The sequence below is a fragment of the Eulemur rufifrons genome, chromosome 8 (assembly GCF_041146395.1).
Source record: "Eulemur rufifrons isolate Redbay chromosome 8, OSU_ERuf_1, whole genome shotgun sequence".
NCBI lineage: Eukaryota > Metazoa > Chordata > Mammalia > Primates > Lemuridae > Eulemur > Eulemur rufifrons.
Genome location: NC_090990.1, coordinates 12,262,124 through 12,280,328, shown reverse-complemented (window position 1 = coordinate 12,280,328; position 18,205 = coordinate 12,262,124). Strand labels below are relative to the sequence as shown.

At 45.8% G+C, this 18,205-nt stretch overlaps 1 protein-coding gene across 3 annotated transcripts in view; it reads left to right on the top strand.

Moving 5' to 3' along the window:
- Positions 1-18,205, top strand: part of CAPZB (capping actin protein of muscle Z-line subunit beta) — a 131,838-nt gene that overhangs the window by 40,190 nt on the left and 73,443 nt on the right. The gene's annotated exons all lie outside the window — the stretch shown is intronic.

The following is an 18,205-nucleotide window of genomic DNA, read 5'->3' as shown; positions in this document are numbered from 1 at the left end:
ACTGGCTTTTGTTTTTTGAAAATTGTCAGTTTAAAATTTCTTTAGGAGCTGGGTGTGGTGGCTCATGTCTGTAACCCAAACACTTTGGAAGGCTGAAGCAAGGGCATCACTTGAGGCCCGGAGTTTAAGGCCAGCCTAGGCACCATAATGAGACCCTGTCTCTACAAAAAGTAAAAAAAAAAAAAAAAAAAAAAAGTAGCTGGGTGTGGTGGCATGCACCCATTTTCCCAGCTACTTGGGAGGCTGAAGCGGGAGGATCCCTTGAGCCCTGGAGTTTGAGGCTGCAGTGAGCTATGATTGGGCCAGTGTACTCCAGCCTGGACAACAGAGTGAGACCCTATCTCTTAAAAACAAAAAAAATCTTTAGCCTTTTTGTTTGATTACAGAAATAATACAGGTCCATTATAACTGGAAATCATAAACAAGGTTTAAAGATAGTAAAGCTTCCAATAATTCCACAATCTGGAGCTACCCACCAACCATGATTTTTTTTTCTTTTTTTGAGATGGGTTCTTGCTACCTCACCCATGCTGGTCTCCAACTCCTGGCCTCAAGTGAGCCTCCTTCCTCAGCCTCCCAAGTAGCTGGGACTACAGGGGCAAGCCACCATACCCGGCCCACTGTGTTGATTTCGAAGAGCCCCTGTGGATACCTCTCCTGCGCTTTTAAGTAGCTTGGTGCTGCTTCCCTTGGCTCCCTTCTGCTCTGGGGGCCACCATTGAGCCACCCCTTACCCAGCGTCACCTGGGGCGGGTGTGACGTGGTGCTTTCTTTAATTCTATAGTTCTGAATGTATTGGAGCTTCCCTGGGTGTATGTTGTTCAAAAGGGGTGAATGACACCTGCCAGCTGGTGGCCTGCTCTATTTGTGGTAGGTGCTTAATGAATGTGCTGTATCCAACCCCATAAGGCCAACAGGGCCTCCCTTTTCTGCTCTTGAAACCCTTGAAAATTCTTCTTTCCCCATGCTGGGCTGGGCAAGGAATAAAATGCAGCGTGCGTTTCCAAGTACACCCCATACTCAACTTTACTTCCCAGAAAAGTTCCCAAGCAAATGGACTCCTGGTGTGCTCAGGCCACCAGTGTGCCATGTGTCCCCACCCTCTGACTGCAGGAAGAGGACAGACCCCAGACTCTAGCTGGGACATGAGCTGCACAGCAGGAAATGCAGGGTGAACTAATGGGGATTCACTTTCTTAGTTTTCCACCCTGCTTATCATTATGTAGATTTTCCAATTTCATTAACTATTTCTTGAAAACATGATTTTTAATGTCATAGTTTGTCTTGAGGATGAATTAGAGTAAATTGGTAGAGTTGGATGCACTAATGCTTATCCAGACACTAATTCTGAGTCACACTGCCCGGGGGACCTCAGCTTGGACGTCTGCAAACATTTCCTGCACATACTGACCATAGGAGCACAGACTACATGCCTGGCAACGTGGCAGCTCCTTGCTTTGGATGTGGTGGTTGCCATTCAGAACAACTGGCCGTAGGCTGGGCTGGAGCTTACCTTTCCCCTGTGAGGAAAGTTTGGACTGAGCCCTGAGGGTTGGATTGCAGGAGAACTGCTTGATCTGCATAAGAGAGCGAATTGTTTTTACTTCATCCCTTCCGGCATCCATTTCTAACATATTCGTTACAAAGCTATCTTTCATTAAAGTGTTTCCTGAATGATTGTACCTTGAAGTGCCTTCTAAGCAGGTCTTTGGACTTACAGTAATATGTGTATTTTAAGTCAGCTGGGGGAAAAATTGGTCCTGTCCTGCTCGCCTGTCGCCTGGGTATTAGGGTCTTGATTCACCCTCCCCCAAAAAAAGGCACAAACAAACAAAAAGCCTCCAAGGGCTGACTCTAATGGGAATAAGATGTGGTTTCTAAAGTGAGTGGTACATGGTGGCACGCAGTGAACCAGTGGAATTAACCCCGGGGAACAGCCCAGGGGTGAGTTGCAGAGCCGTGTCATGCTGGACACCTCAGAGCCTGGAGTGGCAGCTGGGAGGGAAGCTGCATGGAGTGGGGCGGAGATGGCTGGCTTCAGGTGTCTGAGGGATGTCGTGCACCTTGGGGTGGCCCTGGAGGACAGAGGACTGTCTGCAGGTAGAAGCTGTAGGTGTAAAGAGGAGCTACTGACACAGACTGCCCTGGGACATGGTGAGTTTTCTACCCTAGTTAATGACCAAGCAGAGGCCAAAGACCCAATGCTTTCGGGATTTTCTAAGGGGGAAATGGGACTCCAAGGTCACTAAAGCTCTGAGATTCTATGATTCCTTAAGAACAAAAGACCTTTAACTCAAAGACTAGTTGATACCATCTTTTCACATATGAATACAAGTGTGTATAGGTGTGTTCTGCAGGAAGAAGGTTGTAGTTGTCTAAGATGGTTTTAAGACTTTTATTCCTGTAAACATGCAACATTTACGAGTGGGGCAGTCTTGTACTTTATCTCACCTTTCTGATGTGGGAGTTTTTGGGACACCTTCCAAGAGACGTGTTGCTTCCTGTCTCTCAGTTGGGACAGCCCAAGGCCAGGAGACTTCCTTGTCACAGGCGTTGCTCACCCAGATGTACCACCATGCTCCATAGCTCCTGGAACTCTTGTGGTCTTGGGTGGAATGCCGTGATTTTTACAACATGCAAGAATGAATCCCGGCTGATGAGTGAATCTGGTTTCCATCATTGATTGGAAACAGATTCCTACCCCTTCCCCTTGCTCTGGATTTAATCCTCCTTATGAGAATGAGCTAAGCCGCTTTCCTCAGTCAGAGGACACAAGGGGAACCTAAAGAGAGGGCGCAACTCTGGCCAGTGACCCCCACGGCCACCTGAGGCCTGTACAGCACCTGCGCCCTCGCCTCCTTTGCCCCCTCCCTGTGTTTGCGCACTGAGACCTGCCGTGGGCATGGCACACGCCGTTCTCGTCCTGTACTGAGTCTCACTGGGAAGCAGCGTGGGAAAATGCACGAGGTGGAGCAGATCTGGCTTTGCATTCTGGTCCCACGCAGGAGCTGGGACGGTCCCCATGGCCTCTCTGGGCTTTGGCTTCCTCAGAGTGACGGGAGGCGGCCGTGATGAATTTTCAGAGAACCTTGGTGTGTTCCTCGGCACCAAATCACTCTGGAAAACGTCCTCTGCACTACATGTGCTCTGGGGTTCATTAAGTTTCTTTCCTAATCAAATTTTCTCACTTGCCCGAAGCTGTTGGGCAAGCAGTCCACTTTTAAGTGGTAGAAGAGTGGCCCCGCTTCCTGTTTTTCCCCCCCTTTCCCCCAGCTTTATGGAGGTATCGCTGCAGCACGCCGAGCTGCACATATTTAAAGCGTACAGTTGGATCGTTTCTGTTTGTTTCGATGATAACATACAACATCTGCCTCCCTGCTCTCCCCGGCCTCCTGTGTCTGATCCAGCACTCCCTAGTTTTCCACCCTCCTCTTAAGCAGCGATTCCAGCTGGCAGAGCCGTAACAAGTGTTTCCGTAAGCATTCCCACGATCCTTTAAGTGAGGAGCGTGACCTCGGAACCATGTGCCCAGTCCCCTCCCCTGACGTAGGAGGTGGTGGGAGGTAAGAACAATACTTGCATGGATGGATTCCCCGTCTGGGGCACTGCCGGAAAGCTGAGCATCTGTAGGCCATCCAAACACGATCGTTCTCTGGGGATTCGAGGGTTAGCGGGGGAAAGTGAATTGATTTCTACCTTCACGTTAGAGGAAAGAGCCTAGCAAAACAACCCCCTCTGCTTTTCTGAGCTCTCCTGCCGTGCTTCCCATTAGCTTTGGTCACGGAACTTATGAGCTAAGTATAAAAAAATTGGCAGACCACGGCAAAGATGTTTTCTCTTTGTGTCATGAAGCTCTCCCACTGGTGAGTTCTGAGGCTCGCTCTGCTGAGGTCCCTGGTAAACAGTTTACTCGGTTTCCCTGGGCTGGCGGGAGCATCAGGAGATGCATTCCTAGCCTTGGAATACTAGGAGGGTGTCTTGCTGCGATGGTACCTGGAGTGAGTCGCACTGCCCGTCGTGTTCTTTCCTGATTGCTTTTCCAGTTGCAGAGTCCCGATTTCATGTCAAGTCTTTTAAGACTGTGCAGGAGGCGCATATGCTTTCTGGGCCGGTGGGCTTTGCATTCTGTATTAATATTTGCATGCCCGGGAGACAGGAAACAATTGATGTTACCATGTATTTCCCTCATTGGAAATTAGCTAGCAAGCAGCCCCCTCAAACACTTACTTGGGGCGGTGTGTCTCCTGGGGCTCGGTGTGTCTCCTGGGGCTCAGTGTGTACTGTGTGTGGCCTTGAGTGTAGTTTCGTCTGTAGGTGAGGAAGGTACTGGGGATGATTACGGTAATAACATCCCACGCCTCGAGCTGGTCAGTACCTTTTCCTCAAATGTCTGCCTCTCCTCTCAGATGCAAGCAGTAGGGACTTGTGACATTTTTTATATTTATAGAAGGCCTTACTAACTTGAGGTCCCTTGTTACAAGATTGTTTGCTTTTTTTTTTTTAAGACAGAGTCTCCCTCTGTCACCCTGGCTAGAGTGCAGTGGCGTCGTCATAGCCACTGGGCTCCTGGGCTCGAGCGATCCTCCTGCCTCAGCCTCCCAGTGGCTGGGACTATAGCCGCGTGCCAGCATGCCTGGCTAGTTTTTCTATTTTTAGTAGAGACAAGGTCTAGCTGTGTTGCCCAGGCTGACCTTGAACTCCGGAGCTCCAGAAATCCTCCCACTTTGGCATCCCAGAGTGCTAGGAGGTGTGAGCCACTGTCCCAACCGACTGTTTGCTTTTAATGAAAGCCATCAGTTGGTGGATGTATATGTCTGGATGAGAAATATTTTTATCTATCATGGAATGGGAAAACACCATTCTGAAAACCCACGCATTTGGATTCATAAAGAATCCCTGGGTTTCCACTTCGTAGTATATGCTGAAACATACTCAGCCCAAATCGCTGACCCTGATCCAGCCCTCCTTGGATCAGTTGAACCATCCAGGCTCTGCAGGTCCTGAAGTCTTCCTGGGGTTTGCAGTGGCAGCCTTGCTGTGGATGCTCAGAGTCCAGCGCTGTCTTCTAGAGGTTGGCAGAAGGCCAGAGAGGCCTTTGTTTTGAAATGTTAGCTTGTATCCTTTTACCTTTTTTTCCCCTTCCTCCTTGTTGACTTACCATGTAAAAATGATGGAGTGGTGAGTGTGTCCCGGGTATGTGCTAGGGGCTGCATGAGGATTACTCCCGCACAATCCTTCAAGTGACAGTATAAAGTGTGTATATAGTTGTCCCCCCTTCCTGCAGGGGATCTGTTCCAGGATACCCACTGGATACCTGAAACCATGGATAATACCAAACCTTACATGTACTTTTGCAGTTTGAGGTGCAAGAGCAAAACTAGCATGAATTTCTTTTTCCATTTTCACAATTTCACAAATTTGTTCTTACTGTAGATCTTAGCAAACTCAGCATGTGATTTTTTTCTTTCCTTATTAAGTTGAGAAATTTTACCTTTTCACTTAAAAGAAGCACTTGACGGTTTTACTTTGGCATCTCCGAATTGGCACCATTACTACTCTTGTGCTTTGGGGCCACTATGGAGTCAGATGAGGGTGACTTGAACACAGGCACTGCGATACCGTGACTTGTGGATCTGAGAACCAAGACAGCTACTAAGTGACTCCTGGGTGGGGAGTGTGTGTGGCGTGGATACACTGGACAAAGGGAAGATTCACACCCGAGGCAGGAGGAAGAGGGATAGTATGAGACTTCATCATGTAGAATGGCACACGATTAAAAACTTCTGAATTGTTTATTTCTGGAATTTTTCATTTAAAATATTTGCGGACTTTGGTTGACTGCAGGTAACTGAAATTGCAGAAAATAAAACTGCAGGTAAGGGGCTACTGTATTATTATCTTCGTGTTATGGGTGGGGAAACCTGAGGCTCAGAACTGTTTAGTAACTTGTCCAAGGTCACACAGCTAGGGGCCCGGTGGAGTCAGGATTGAATGCAGACAATCTCGCTCTCATACCTGTGTCCTTAATCAGAGTACAGTGTGTACTGCTTCCCTCACTTGCAGCTCCACTGTGCAGAAGTGCATGTTAAGTAGCCAGCTCTTCTTCTGGAGACCTTAAAACAAAGAGGTGGCAGTGGTTCCCAGCACAAGAAGGCAGCGTGGTGGCAGCAGGTGTCGTGGCTGCCAGGCTGTATAGCGTAGTGATGGGGCACGTAGACTTTGGGGTTGGATTCACCCGCTTTGGAATCCCAGCTCTACCACCAATTAAATGTGTGTAACCTCACCACTCTCTGTGCCTCAGTTTCCACATCTGAGACTAATACTAGCACTTACCACTTAGGATTGTTTTTAAGATTAAATGAGATGTATATAAAGCACTTGGAACAATGACTTAGTAAGTTTGAGCTATTATTTTTATTAACGTATTTTAAGCCCTAACTCGGAGCCTGCCGTGGAGTGCCTGCTGGGTGAACGTGATGAGCAGTAGTTGTACTGTTGTGCTGTGCTTGGCAGAGTCTGCTCGAGATGCTGGTGTGAGAGATGGTGATAATCAGTAATACTGTCCTGTGTTGGGCTTAGTTCCCAGTTATCAGAAAGGTATTTTGGAACTGGAACTTGTTGCTTCCCTTCAATTTTTTTCGCTCGGGGAGGGATGCTAAACTCCCTACTCAGCCAGCTTTCTTGAGACACAGCACTCAGCATTTGACTGGGGATGGAAGGAAAGAAGGTTTTGAGTTTGCAAAAATATTTCTTGTTGGCAAGACGTTCACTAGTTCTGAGGAAACTTGTCTGTTGATGGAGGAATAATGTTTCCACTCATAAAGATCACTTTGGTTAAGCCTTAGAACCAGAAAAGAATGGTTTGATTTTCTGTTCCACTGCATACCTTCAGGTAATGTTCACTGCATAAGTGGAGGGGATTGTATGTTAATCCCATATTGGAACATCAGCATCTTGTGTCTTCTGTAACTAAGTTCTTTATAAGAAGGCAGTGATGATACCTGTTTTTTATTGAACACTTACTATGTTTTAGGAACTGTGCTTGTTTCTTTGCATATACTTTCTAATATTGTCCTCAAAACAGTCCTACAAGATAGGTATTATTATTATTATTCTCGTTTAACAGATGAAGGAATTGAGGCTCCGGGAGGTGAAGGACTTGTCCAGACCTCCCTTGGTGGGAAATGGCAGGTGCAGGCTTTGAATTCTTGTCTGTCTTACTTCCAAGGTCTTTTCTGCCAGCTGCAGACCTGAAAGGAGGTCTGGTTTTGGTGTTGAAAATTGAAGCCTCAAAGAATGTCATTTTTGGGTATCTTCCTGCCTGGTGGGTCCAGACCTGGAGTGGAAGAGGGGAACATTGTGACAGGTGTTGGGTTAAATTTGCAAACGTATGGTAAGTTGGTAAAATGTTGCATTGTACATTTCTATCGCCAAAGTCTACTAAAGCCTTGGTGATACATTTGGGGGAGCTGGAGGGCCAGTTGTCGAAAGATTTTGTCATACTCTGTTGTGCTATGCCTGTGGCTGGCAGTGTAGTGTGGCACCACGATAAAGAGTTGCCTTTGAGCTGGATAGAGCAAGCTCACAGGCCAGCAGAGATTGGGTGGAGTCTTCCCTATTTATGCACACACAGGCATCTGAAATAGGAGCCCAGGAACCCAACAAAGAAATGGCCCAACTGCTTTGCTTGCTGGAGACATAAGCATTGTGTTCTTTTCCTCAAACCTCCCTTTGGACATAAGTCAAAAAGCAACATTGCCCCCTTCTAGATAAAATATTTGGATTGATGGAGCCTTTATTTTTTCCAAATCTTTTAAATCTTGCTGCTTTCCCATTAAGACCTGTCCATTTGTGCTGTTTGCAGGTTGAACCTAAGGTCTCCCCCACACCTTTGGAAGCCACGCACAGTGCTTTACTAGAGTAAACCTATGTCCAAACATTACAGATTTCATCCAGACCATCTTGTAAATCTGTTTGGGAGATGGTTTATGTCAGTTGGCTGCTTCTGCTCTGAAAAAGGGAGTTTACTTTTCTTAGCCTTCATCAATGAACACGTGGGTGACGTTTTTTTCAAAAAAAAATTTTTAAGCAGTTATTTGGAATACAGGGGGATTCTGCTTTAATCATCTTCCTACTTTTGTGAAAGGCTTCTTGAATTTCTTGTGCCGTCAAGGTGGAAATGGACAACATGTATGGCATCCGTTGAAGACGTCTCAGGATTGCATATAATTATGTCCCTAACTGCCAGTTGACAAAGTGGGGGAATTAGTCACTCGTTACATGAAACCAGCCAGGATCATGTGGAGGTAGCAGCTGTAGACATCTGTGAAACATTAATGATCAGACACTAGGTGGTGGTTCCTTGCAGATCTCCTGAAGGGGCCCAGGAAACCATCCACCAGAAACTGTCTGGAAGAGGCTTTAGTATTTTTGACAAATCCACCTGTCAGTGATAGTGTTTGTGAGAGGAGAGTCTGTAATCCAAGGTGACAGATTTCAGAATTCGGTAGTAGATGGAATTGCCCGTAGTTCACCCAGTTTAGGAAAAGAGACTCACTGTCCCTACCTGATTGTGTGAGCTTGCAAGTTCCCTAAAGACATTAGAAAATTATTTTATTTTAGTTCAAGTTGCTTAATATTCTCTATAGGGTGTTTGGGCATGGAAGGCAGACCTGTGTTAACATCCTTGTCTGTCATTCAGTGCTCTCGGTCTGGGGCAAGTCATATAACTTTTCTGAGTTCAGAGTATTTAGTAAAACTGGGGTGATAGTAGCCACCTCCTGCAGCTGTTGGGGGCCCTCCTAACCTGCAGGATGCAGTGCCTGATCCTTGGTAGGCTACCCTTCTTCCCTTTTTTTTTTTGAAATTGGTTTGTGTTTTGGATACTTGATATTCTTAATAAAAAGTAATTCATCTGAAAAATAAAATTACCTGGACAACATATAAATATTAATACCACCATTGTTAATTCTAATGATGTAGAAATTTATTCAGAATAGTATTTTGGGAGGTACAATCTAATTCCATTCTTTTTTTATTTTTATTTTTTTGAGACAGAGTCTTACTTTGTTGCCATGGCTAGAGTGCCATGGCGTCAGCCTAGCTCACAGCAACCTCAAACTCCTGGGCTCAAGCGATCCTCCTGCCTCAGTCTCCAGAGTAGCTGGGACTGCAGGCATGTGCCACCATGCCCGGCTAATTTTTTATATACGTATTTTTATTTGTCCAGCTAATTTCTTTCTATTTTTAGTAGAAACGGGGTCTTGCTCTTGCTGAGGCTGGTCTTGAACTCCTGAGCTCAAATGATCCACCCGCCTAGGCCTCCGAAGTGCTAGGATTACAGGCGTGAGCCACTGTGCCTGGCCCATTCTTTTTTAACTTTATTTTTTAGTATTTTTAATGGTTCCCACACTCCAGCTCCATTCTTAATTTTGACTTTTGATTAAACTGCAGGTTGCTTATCTGAAATGCTTGGGGCCAAAAGTGCTTTGGACTTTTTTTTTTTTTTTTTTTTGGAATATTTGAAGAATACATACTGGTTGAGCATCCCTGATCCAAAAATTTGAAACCTGAAATAATCCGATGAGCATTTCTTTTCAGCATCATGCTGGCGCTCAAAAAGTTTCGGATTTGGAACAATTTGGATTTTGGACTTTTAGATTAGGAGTGCTCAGCCTATATAAGCAGATGGAAAACACTAACGTCTGTAATAGTTCTGTTTTTTGGTCCTGGTTCATCTGCTGTTTACTTATGTGGTAAATTTCATTAGTTGTGGATAAGTACAAGCCTCAATTTCCCTCATTTTAGATGGTTTCTAAGGTCCCCTTTCTGTGACTCTGTGTTTTGAAGTCTGGAGAGGTGGAGGGAGGCACATGCAAGAGAAAATGCTCTGGTTTTCCCAGCCGGCTCCTTAGCAGAGCCAGGAACAGTGCAGGAGAGATCCTACAGAGCCGTCCAGAGGAGCCCTGGATTTATCAACTGTCATCTGACCCAGGGTGTTTCCCTGCAACAAGTCCTCCCTTTTGGTTTGTGTTTGCCGTTAAAAGCAGGCTGCAGTTGCCTTTAGGTGGCGTGCTGGTTTGGAACTTAGTTTCAGTGCTCAGAGCAGGGGTCAGCAAGCTCTCCGAGGTGCTGGTGGGGTGTGGAGGTGGGGTGGGGAGGGGGCAGCCAGCTATGTGCTTGGAGTGGGTAGAGGTGGAGGTGCAGGAGGCAGGGGCCTCTGCCTTGTAAGGGAGGTAGAAGAATCACCAAAACAAACCCTGCTGAGCGGCGACTCTGCTTTGCCAATTAAAATGTGCTTGTGCAGCCACTGCTCTTCTGGGTTGCTAACTCCTTTTTGAGAATTTTTGCCATTCTGCCAGGTTCCCCAGGTAGACTTTGATCTCTGCAGAGGAACTGTTCTGTGTTCTGCAATTAGAGATTTGGGGGTGTAAACAGTGAATCAGTTATCCAAGAAAAACGACAGCAGAAGTCTAACTCCAACTCTTGAGAGTGACTCATTTCGGATATTTTACTTCCTGGAGGGATGTGTAAGGGAAAAATCAGCTGATGGTCGTTGTAGAGTTTGACACAGAGCCCATATGTAGGTTGCTAAGTTTCCCTCCGGAATAAATATACCAGGGAGAGGCATGTGGATATTCTCATCGCTGGGTAGGGTGCCGAGGTAGTTTGGGGACTCTCCTAGCACTGTCACGTTTGTGTGGTTTCAATGGCCTCAGTTGGTTTTGGGAACACCAGTAAATAGAAGGTTCAGTGGTGGAGATATTTTCTTGGTGCTACCCTGGGCTGGAGACATGGATCAAGATGGCTTCAGAAAGCAAGCTGAGCAAAGGGTGACTAGGGTGCAGAAAAGCAAAGGCAAGAAGATCTTTTGTAGATGATGATCGAGGAATTTAGTCAGCTGTTACCGTCAGTGCCCTTCCTCTCATTTTGGCTTAGGGAAACCATGGGTCCCACGAGCTCTGTCGTGCACAGGGCAGGGAATATGTGGGGTGAGTGTTGTGGAAGTCTGCTCTCCTTTGTTGGAGCTTAATGACTTGGAAACTGAAATAACACCCCGCCTACCTAGAGACTCTGGCAACCTGAGTGGAAAACCTGTGTCAAGTGAGGGAAAAATCTGGGAGGAAAGGGCCCTGGAGCACTCAAAAAACGTTATGTAAAAGTCCAGGCAGATAAGCCACGTGCTTTACACTCAGGGAGAGTCCCTGCCATTTGTGGAGGATGGAGGGGGGGGGGGTGCGGCACCTGGTGCTCCGTGGCCCTGCAAGGTGGAGAGTATCCGGAGGCCCCTGTTTTAAAGAAAACTGAGGCTCCAGAGGATTAAGTGGTGACTTGCTCAGTTCCACCCTGCAGGTTATATGGGAAAGTAGGAATTATTATTATATCGTATCTGTGCTTTTAGAGTCTTAGATTTCTTCGAGAAAAGGATGAAAAAATGTGTGCACACACACACACACACAAATCTCCATGCTGCAAGCTATTTGTGGGACTGTGACTCTGGACCCTAAGCATGAACCTATGATTTATTCCTTCTCTCAAAGTTTTTTTGGTTGTTGTTTTTAATGGGAACGGGTTTGTAGTTTTCTGGTTTCTCAGCCCGTAGCAGATTAGAAGCAACATTTTAGTTGAGAAAGTGTAGCTGACAGCCTGACAGATAAGACAGAAAAATTTAAAAAGCAGACACAGGGCTACGTTCCAGGAAAGGCTGCTCATACGGCATCCTTCGGCCAGTGAGAGAGGGTTTAACTGTGTTCACGGCACTGTCCTCTGTTCATTTGCATTGTGTAAAAATGTGGACCACGTAATACATTTTAGAGAGATTGCTGTCTTTTAGGGTTAAAAAAAAGTTGGTACTGTGGTTATCTTGAGAAGTCACCGGGAGGAGCTCCCAGAGCCTCTGTGATAGTGGGGTAACTGGGATGTTGGTCTTTCTGAGTGTAGAATGCGGATAGTGTAGGCCTGCCTTCCTGCTGTTTTGTCCTGGCTGTCCTCTGCGGGAGGGCAGGCTCCGTGTCTCACCGTTCAGCTGTGCCTACCTGTCACTGACACGGTCACTCGGTGAATGACTCAGGTGAGAAGAGGGCACGGGACAGGGTCAGACCTCTCAGTAGGAAGGTGTGGGTTCAGAACTTGCTCTGAACCTCGTTATTCATCATAAAACGAAGGGGCAGGACGTAGATGAACTTGAAATGTCTGTGCAGATCTCATTTCTGTGAACCTGACAGAATTTTTTTTTAAAGGAGAGACTTGAGGCTATTATGTTTTCCTGGTGATCAAGGTGATGTTGACACAGCTACTGAATTGTTCACTTTAAAATGGTTAAAATTTCCCCCCAGATAATATAGTTATTTCTCAGATAACAATAGGTCATTCGTTCAGGCTGTCGGGTGTTCGTGGACCCAGTGTTCCTCCTTCATGTCGCTCTGCTGTCTCCGAGGGTCTTGTGATCATCTGCTGGGGTCTTGGGTTGAAGCTAGGACTACAGTGGTAATTGTGTATTGTGTGGTGGTGTATTTATTTATTTAGCCTTAATTTAAAAGGCCACACTGACCCAGCCATGATGGTGTACGGTAGATCCCAAAAGGTTGAAGGAAGCTTGGTCCTCCAAGTGGCCGTTCTCTGTGGCTTTGATTCATTCCCTTGGTAGAGGGCATTGGATTTTCCCTTGGGAACGAAGTCATCCAGAGAGAATGAATGTGTTTGTGTTTGGTGAGGCATCTCCCCCAACGTCCGGCTGTCATCCTTGTGAGAACGCAGTCAGTCAGTGGAAGAAGCACTTTTCTTTTTATTAATCCAAAATGTGCAGTTTTCCAGACTGACCTAAAGATGAGTTGCTGGCTGGGCTGGCCTATGAATCTGCTCCTAAATCGCCCCCAGCACAAACTGTTCTCAGCCACATGGCAGAAAACAGATTCAACATTTAAACAAAGTTGCTTGTCGGGTCACAGATTATACAAGACAAACCGTGGTTAAATTAGACTCCATAAATTTGTGGTAAGTCAGCCTGGGCGCCAGCGAAGTTTACCTTTGTGCTGTCTATGAAGTAAGTATTTGCTAAGCCTCTTGGGAATGTAAACGAGCGAAGGTCTTGATGAACTTAAGCACAAACTTTAAAGGCCTTGAAGCTTTGGTTGATTGTTTACGTATAGACAGATGCTATTAAGTACAGATCTGCCTTAACCAGCCCCCCAGAGCTGGCCAAGCAGGACTTTTGCTTGGAAGTATTAGCGGTTTTGAGTTACTGCTTGTCCTTGAAATTATAAACACTGGATTTTAAAAGGACACACACAACTGTACATGCTCTAATGAGACTGTGGCACCATCTTCTAGCAGGTGGCCCTCGCTAGAAAACGTGGTCATTTCGGATTTCTTGGGCTTCCTCCCATCTCCAGTAAGTAACCTTGTCCGTCTGTCCTGCCCTGTAAGCCTCCGACTCTCCCCGTACTCTCCAGCCATCCAGCCAGAGCCCTGGTTGCTGCAGAGGCCCCTCTGCTCAGACGGTCTCCCCACAGTCACCAGAAGAATCCTTCTGTGTCACTCAGTATTGCCATCTAACAAAATCACCCCAAAACCTAGCGGTTTAAGAGAACAACAGTCATTTCATTGTGTCCAGGGGTTTCTGTGGGCAGTTTTGGCGTGGGTCTCATGCTACTGCAATCAGACAGCTGAAGCTGGGACAGTGGGGACCTCTGGAGCACTTGGGGCTGTCCAGGCATCCCTCTCTGTGGAGTCCAAGGTCTCTTCCTGTAGCTGTTCCTCTTGGGGTGGCCTCAGGGAAGCTGAATGGGCTCCAGGTGTGTGTGTTGTGCCGGCTGTGTCTTCTCTTATGGCCTGGCCTCACAAGTCATAGAGCATCAGTTCTGCTCTACTCTGTTGATAAAAACGGTCACTAAAGCTCCCCCCGTTCCAAGGGGAGGGGACACCAGCTCCCCCTTAGTGGGGGGAGTGTCAGAGTCATGCTGCCCAAGGAGCATGTGGTGTAGGGGAGCTTGTTATGGCCATTTTTGAAAAATATAATCCACTTTGCCTTCTAAGACACAACAGTGTCTTGTCATTCCTCTATGGAAAAATCTTGAGGGGCTCCTAAGCCCTCATGGAAAAATAGATTTTGGTAAGTTGTAAAGGCCAGAGAACCTGGCACAGAAGTCTTACCTATAGACAAAAGCAAAACTACTGGGAGAAGTGAGGTTCTGAGCCAGGTTAGCTGCCCGCTGAGCAGCTTGGGCATGATCTGGCTCTAGTAGCACAGGCCCCTTGTGACATGGCCCCAGTCATCTCCTCATGCCACATCCCCTGGTCTCCCCTGCCCCTTCAGGACACCTCTCCCACCTCTTTATCCTTCCGTACCTGCTGCCTGGAAAGGCCCCTCCAGGTCTGCCCAGGACACACTTACTCATCCAGGGTAACCCAGCTCCTGCGACCCTGTTTTGAGAAATCTTTTGGGGTTCTCTGTACTACTCATTGGGTCCCTTTGACATTGGTCATTGTGAGTGGTGTGTTTGTTGTACTAAATGCAGAGCTGACCGCTGTTGGGGCACGTCCTGCTCTTCACGTCCCACGCGGGGACAGAACACTTCTCATTCGATCGTGATTTCCAAACCAGACTGTGCCCGTTTAGTTTCATAGGCCAGGTCTTACTGTGGTTTGACAGCACTATCAGGTGTCTGAACTCTTCAGCAGATATTTTAGACTGTAGTGTTTTGACTTATTTTGAAAAATTGTTCTAGTCTATAATAACAGTTGTTTGACTTGTTGCAGGGTGATTTAAACAGTTTTGTGCTTTTTCTTTAAGTAATGTGGAAAATCCAGCAGAAAGTGAAACATGTCCTGCCTCAGTTCATATACTACCCTCCCCCCACCCCCAAACCACAGTTCAAATCCTAAACCTACTCCTTGGAACCTCATCAGCTTAAAGTGGGGTAACCGTCCCCTCTGTATTCTTTGACATCCTAACAAGGACCCTTTCTTGATTTTTTTTTCCATTATCAATTTTGACTGCACCATAAACTCTGTGAAGACCAGGAATTTAATGTTCACCATTTAGCATCAAAACCAGTGTTTGTTACCTAGGAAACACTCAATGAATAATTACTGAATGACTAACTGAATGGGCAGAGAATTCTGGAGGGTGAAGTGAAACGGTCGTTCTTTTCCTATTTACCTTACAACGCGGAAAACACCACCAGTGGGAGGTAGAACGGGTAAAGTTCATTTTATGACGGAGGTTTCTAGGATCAGTTAGCATTTTGAAGGAACTGAATGTGGAGAGCTCTAAGTCACAGGTGACAGTTTACAAAATAAATAGAAAGCCAGTCAGGGAAATAATTGACACAAAGAAGTACAAATCAGTGTATTGTGAACTGTCTTCTCTGTGCCTTCTGGGTTCTGTCACTGTACATCGCTCGCAGCCTTGTGGTTATTTGCTACTTTATGGACAATTGGTTCCTTGAGGCTAGGGACTGGTCTCATTGGTGGGGCCCAAGGTTGGCACCCCATGCCATGCACAGTTGTCGGATTGTAGGGCAGTTGCTGGCCTGCACTGGGCTGGATCCAGGATGATGGTCTTGTTGAAAGGTGAGGGAGTTGGGCCTAGGGGGCGCATCTGCTCTTGCAGTAGGTTAGAGGACACAGTCCATCTGGAAGGAATCTTAGAGGCCATCTCGTCCAAATCCCAGGCCACAAGGTCAAGTGGGCAGCCCAAGGCGCACAGACCTCTAGTGACAGGGCAGACCTTGGGCCCTGGACTCCCGAATCCTAAGTAAGTCCTCTCCTCACTTGCACTTGTGTTTTTTTCTATTACCTTTAAAAATGTTTCGATATCAGATCATTATAAAGGAGCATATTAACATACATTTTAAGCATCATGATGCAATGAATACCCTTGAATCTACCATTCCATGTAAAACCTAAACAAATAACAACTTTCATCTTCCCTTGGTGGCTTCCTTGTAACTATTCTTCTCTTTTGGATTTTGTATTTATCATTCTCTTGTCTTGGCTTAAAGGAAAGAAAAAAAGTCTTGTTATATTAGTTTAAAAGACATGTGTAAATAATAGAGAGTTCACTTGAAGGAATGTTTTTCTTTTTTTTTTACTTTTAGGATGACAGCCTTCTGAGGACTGATTTGTTTGCAATAAAAATTTTTGCTTGTTGCTGAACTTTATAAAGTGGCGGCATCATAGGTAGTCCCCTGGGACACCCCCCTCCCCCGCGTCATTCTGTTTCCAGGGTCACTCATGGTGCTGTATGTAGCTGTAGGTAATCCACATTTCTTTCTTCCCCTGTGCTGTTTCCTGTTAGGACCCCTTAGGGTTTGGGATGACTCTGCAGCGAATGGCTCCAGTTAACTCTAATTTTAACTTTTTACAAGCTGTCATTAAGCCTTCCCATGTTGCTTCACTTAGGGGAAGCATTTAGTCATTTCCTAACTTAATGATAGTTAAACATCCTTAGCCCTACAAATTTGTAGTGAAACATTTCCAATTAAGATTAATTGGGATTAATGCAAAATATGAGTCAGATCATTTTATGATAGTATTTTAGTGCTGTCAGCTAGATAAAATCTGGCAGAAGACTTTCCGGAAGTGGTGAGGATGGGATCAGCATATTGGGGTTGGGGGTGTGAACAGGTTCCGCAGAAGGGTTAAAACAGCGTCTTTTCACATTGACCTTCTCTGGTCAAGTTATATCTTTCCCTTTCCTAGATAACACTGCTCAATTTCTAGTTAATCCCTTTGGAATCCCAGTACATTCTGGATTACAGTTTCAAATTGACTAATTATATCTAAGTTTGCTTTTTAATACTGAAGAGGATTATTAATACCTAGTTGAGATATTTTCCAAAGACCAGAAGTTTTTAGACGTTATGAGTGGTCTTTGATTTAGAGTTACATATTAAATGTTTCTCTGCTTGTGCAGTTTTCTAGGGAGAGAGGCCTTATCTTTGATCAGATTCTGAGAGTTTGCAACCCCCCAAAATGATTGTTTTTATACCAGGATTTCTCCAATTTAACTCTATTAACGTTTTAGGCCAGGTAATTCTTTGTCGTGGGAAGGCTTCCCTTTGCATTGTGGGACGTATAGCGACATCCCCGTTAGATACCAGTAGCTTCCTCCCTCCCACTTGTGACAACCACAAATGTCTCCATACATTGCCAGATGTCTCCTGGTGGGGGTTGGGAGAGTGTGTGTGTTTAAAACCTGTATGTATATTTCCATTCACACACATAACACCCCAGTCATTGAACATACTGCTATGTGTTAAACATTTCACATGGCATTACCAAATTATTGTAACAACTCTACAAGGTAGAGTTGTTCCCATTTGTTCCCATTTTATGGATACATAGAGGCTTGTAGAGGTTAAGAAACTTGCCTAAGGTTACAAGTTAATGAATGGCAGAACTGGGAATTGAGTGAGTCTCTCTAGAGTCAAATCAGCTTATCTGTGTGCTCTACACTAGGCGTGGTGTTAAAATTCCTTCCCATGCCAGCAGGCCAAACCTGTGTCAACGTGGCCTTGGCTGACACATGTTGGCACAGAGCTGCATGGCACAAGTAGGGAATTCGTGGTCGCTGGAATCTTTCATTAAGCAAAACAAGCGATAGGGTTTCTGGTGTGGTGTTTTTGGTTTTTTGTTTTTTTTCCTTCTTCGTTGCAGGGTAGCCAGTTTGTTGTGTGTCCCAGAATGAATTGTCACTGATTACTCTTTTGAGCAAGGGATAAGCTTTTTTTTTTTAATTTTGTAAACAGCCTGCTGTATATGCCCTGTCAGTATCTGGGAATGAAACTGACTACGCTTAACTATGCTTATGTCTTTGGTGACTGTAAAGTGGGTCCTTGCCCCGTGACCTGCTTGTGGTTAGTAGACCTGGAGTGTAGATGGTGATGTTCACAGGTTGTATTTCATTATGGCCGAATGTGGCGTTTCGAGGATCACGTCATATATTTTATGAGACTCTTCAGTATGTTGATTCAGGCCTTTCAAAAATCCTGAAATTGGTCTGAGGAGAGATTCCACATACAAATCAGACAGTGCCTCTGATGTGGTAGTGTTGGGGACTCCGTCTGCCTTCCTTGTGGTCTCCTGCACTTCTAGCACTGCACACAGAGGTCTTCCCTGTCTTACCTGGCCTATCTTTCTCTCCTTACTTCCTGCCCCTCCTGAGCTCAGCCTTCTGCATTATCACCGCCGTGCACTGAAT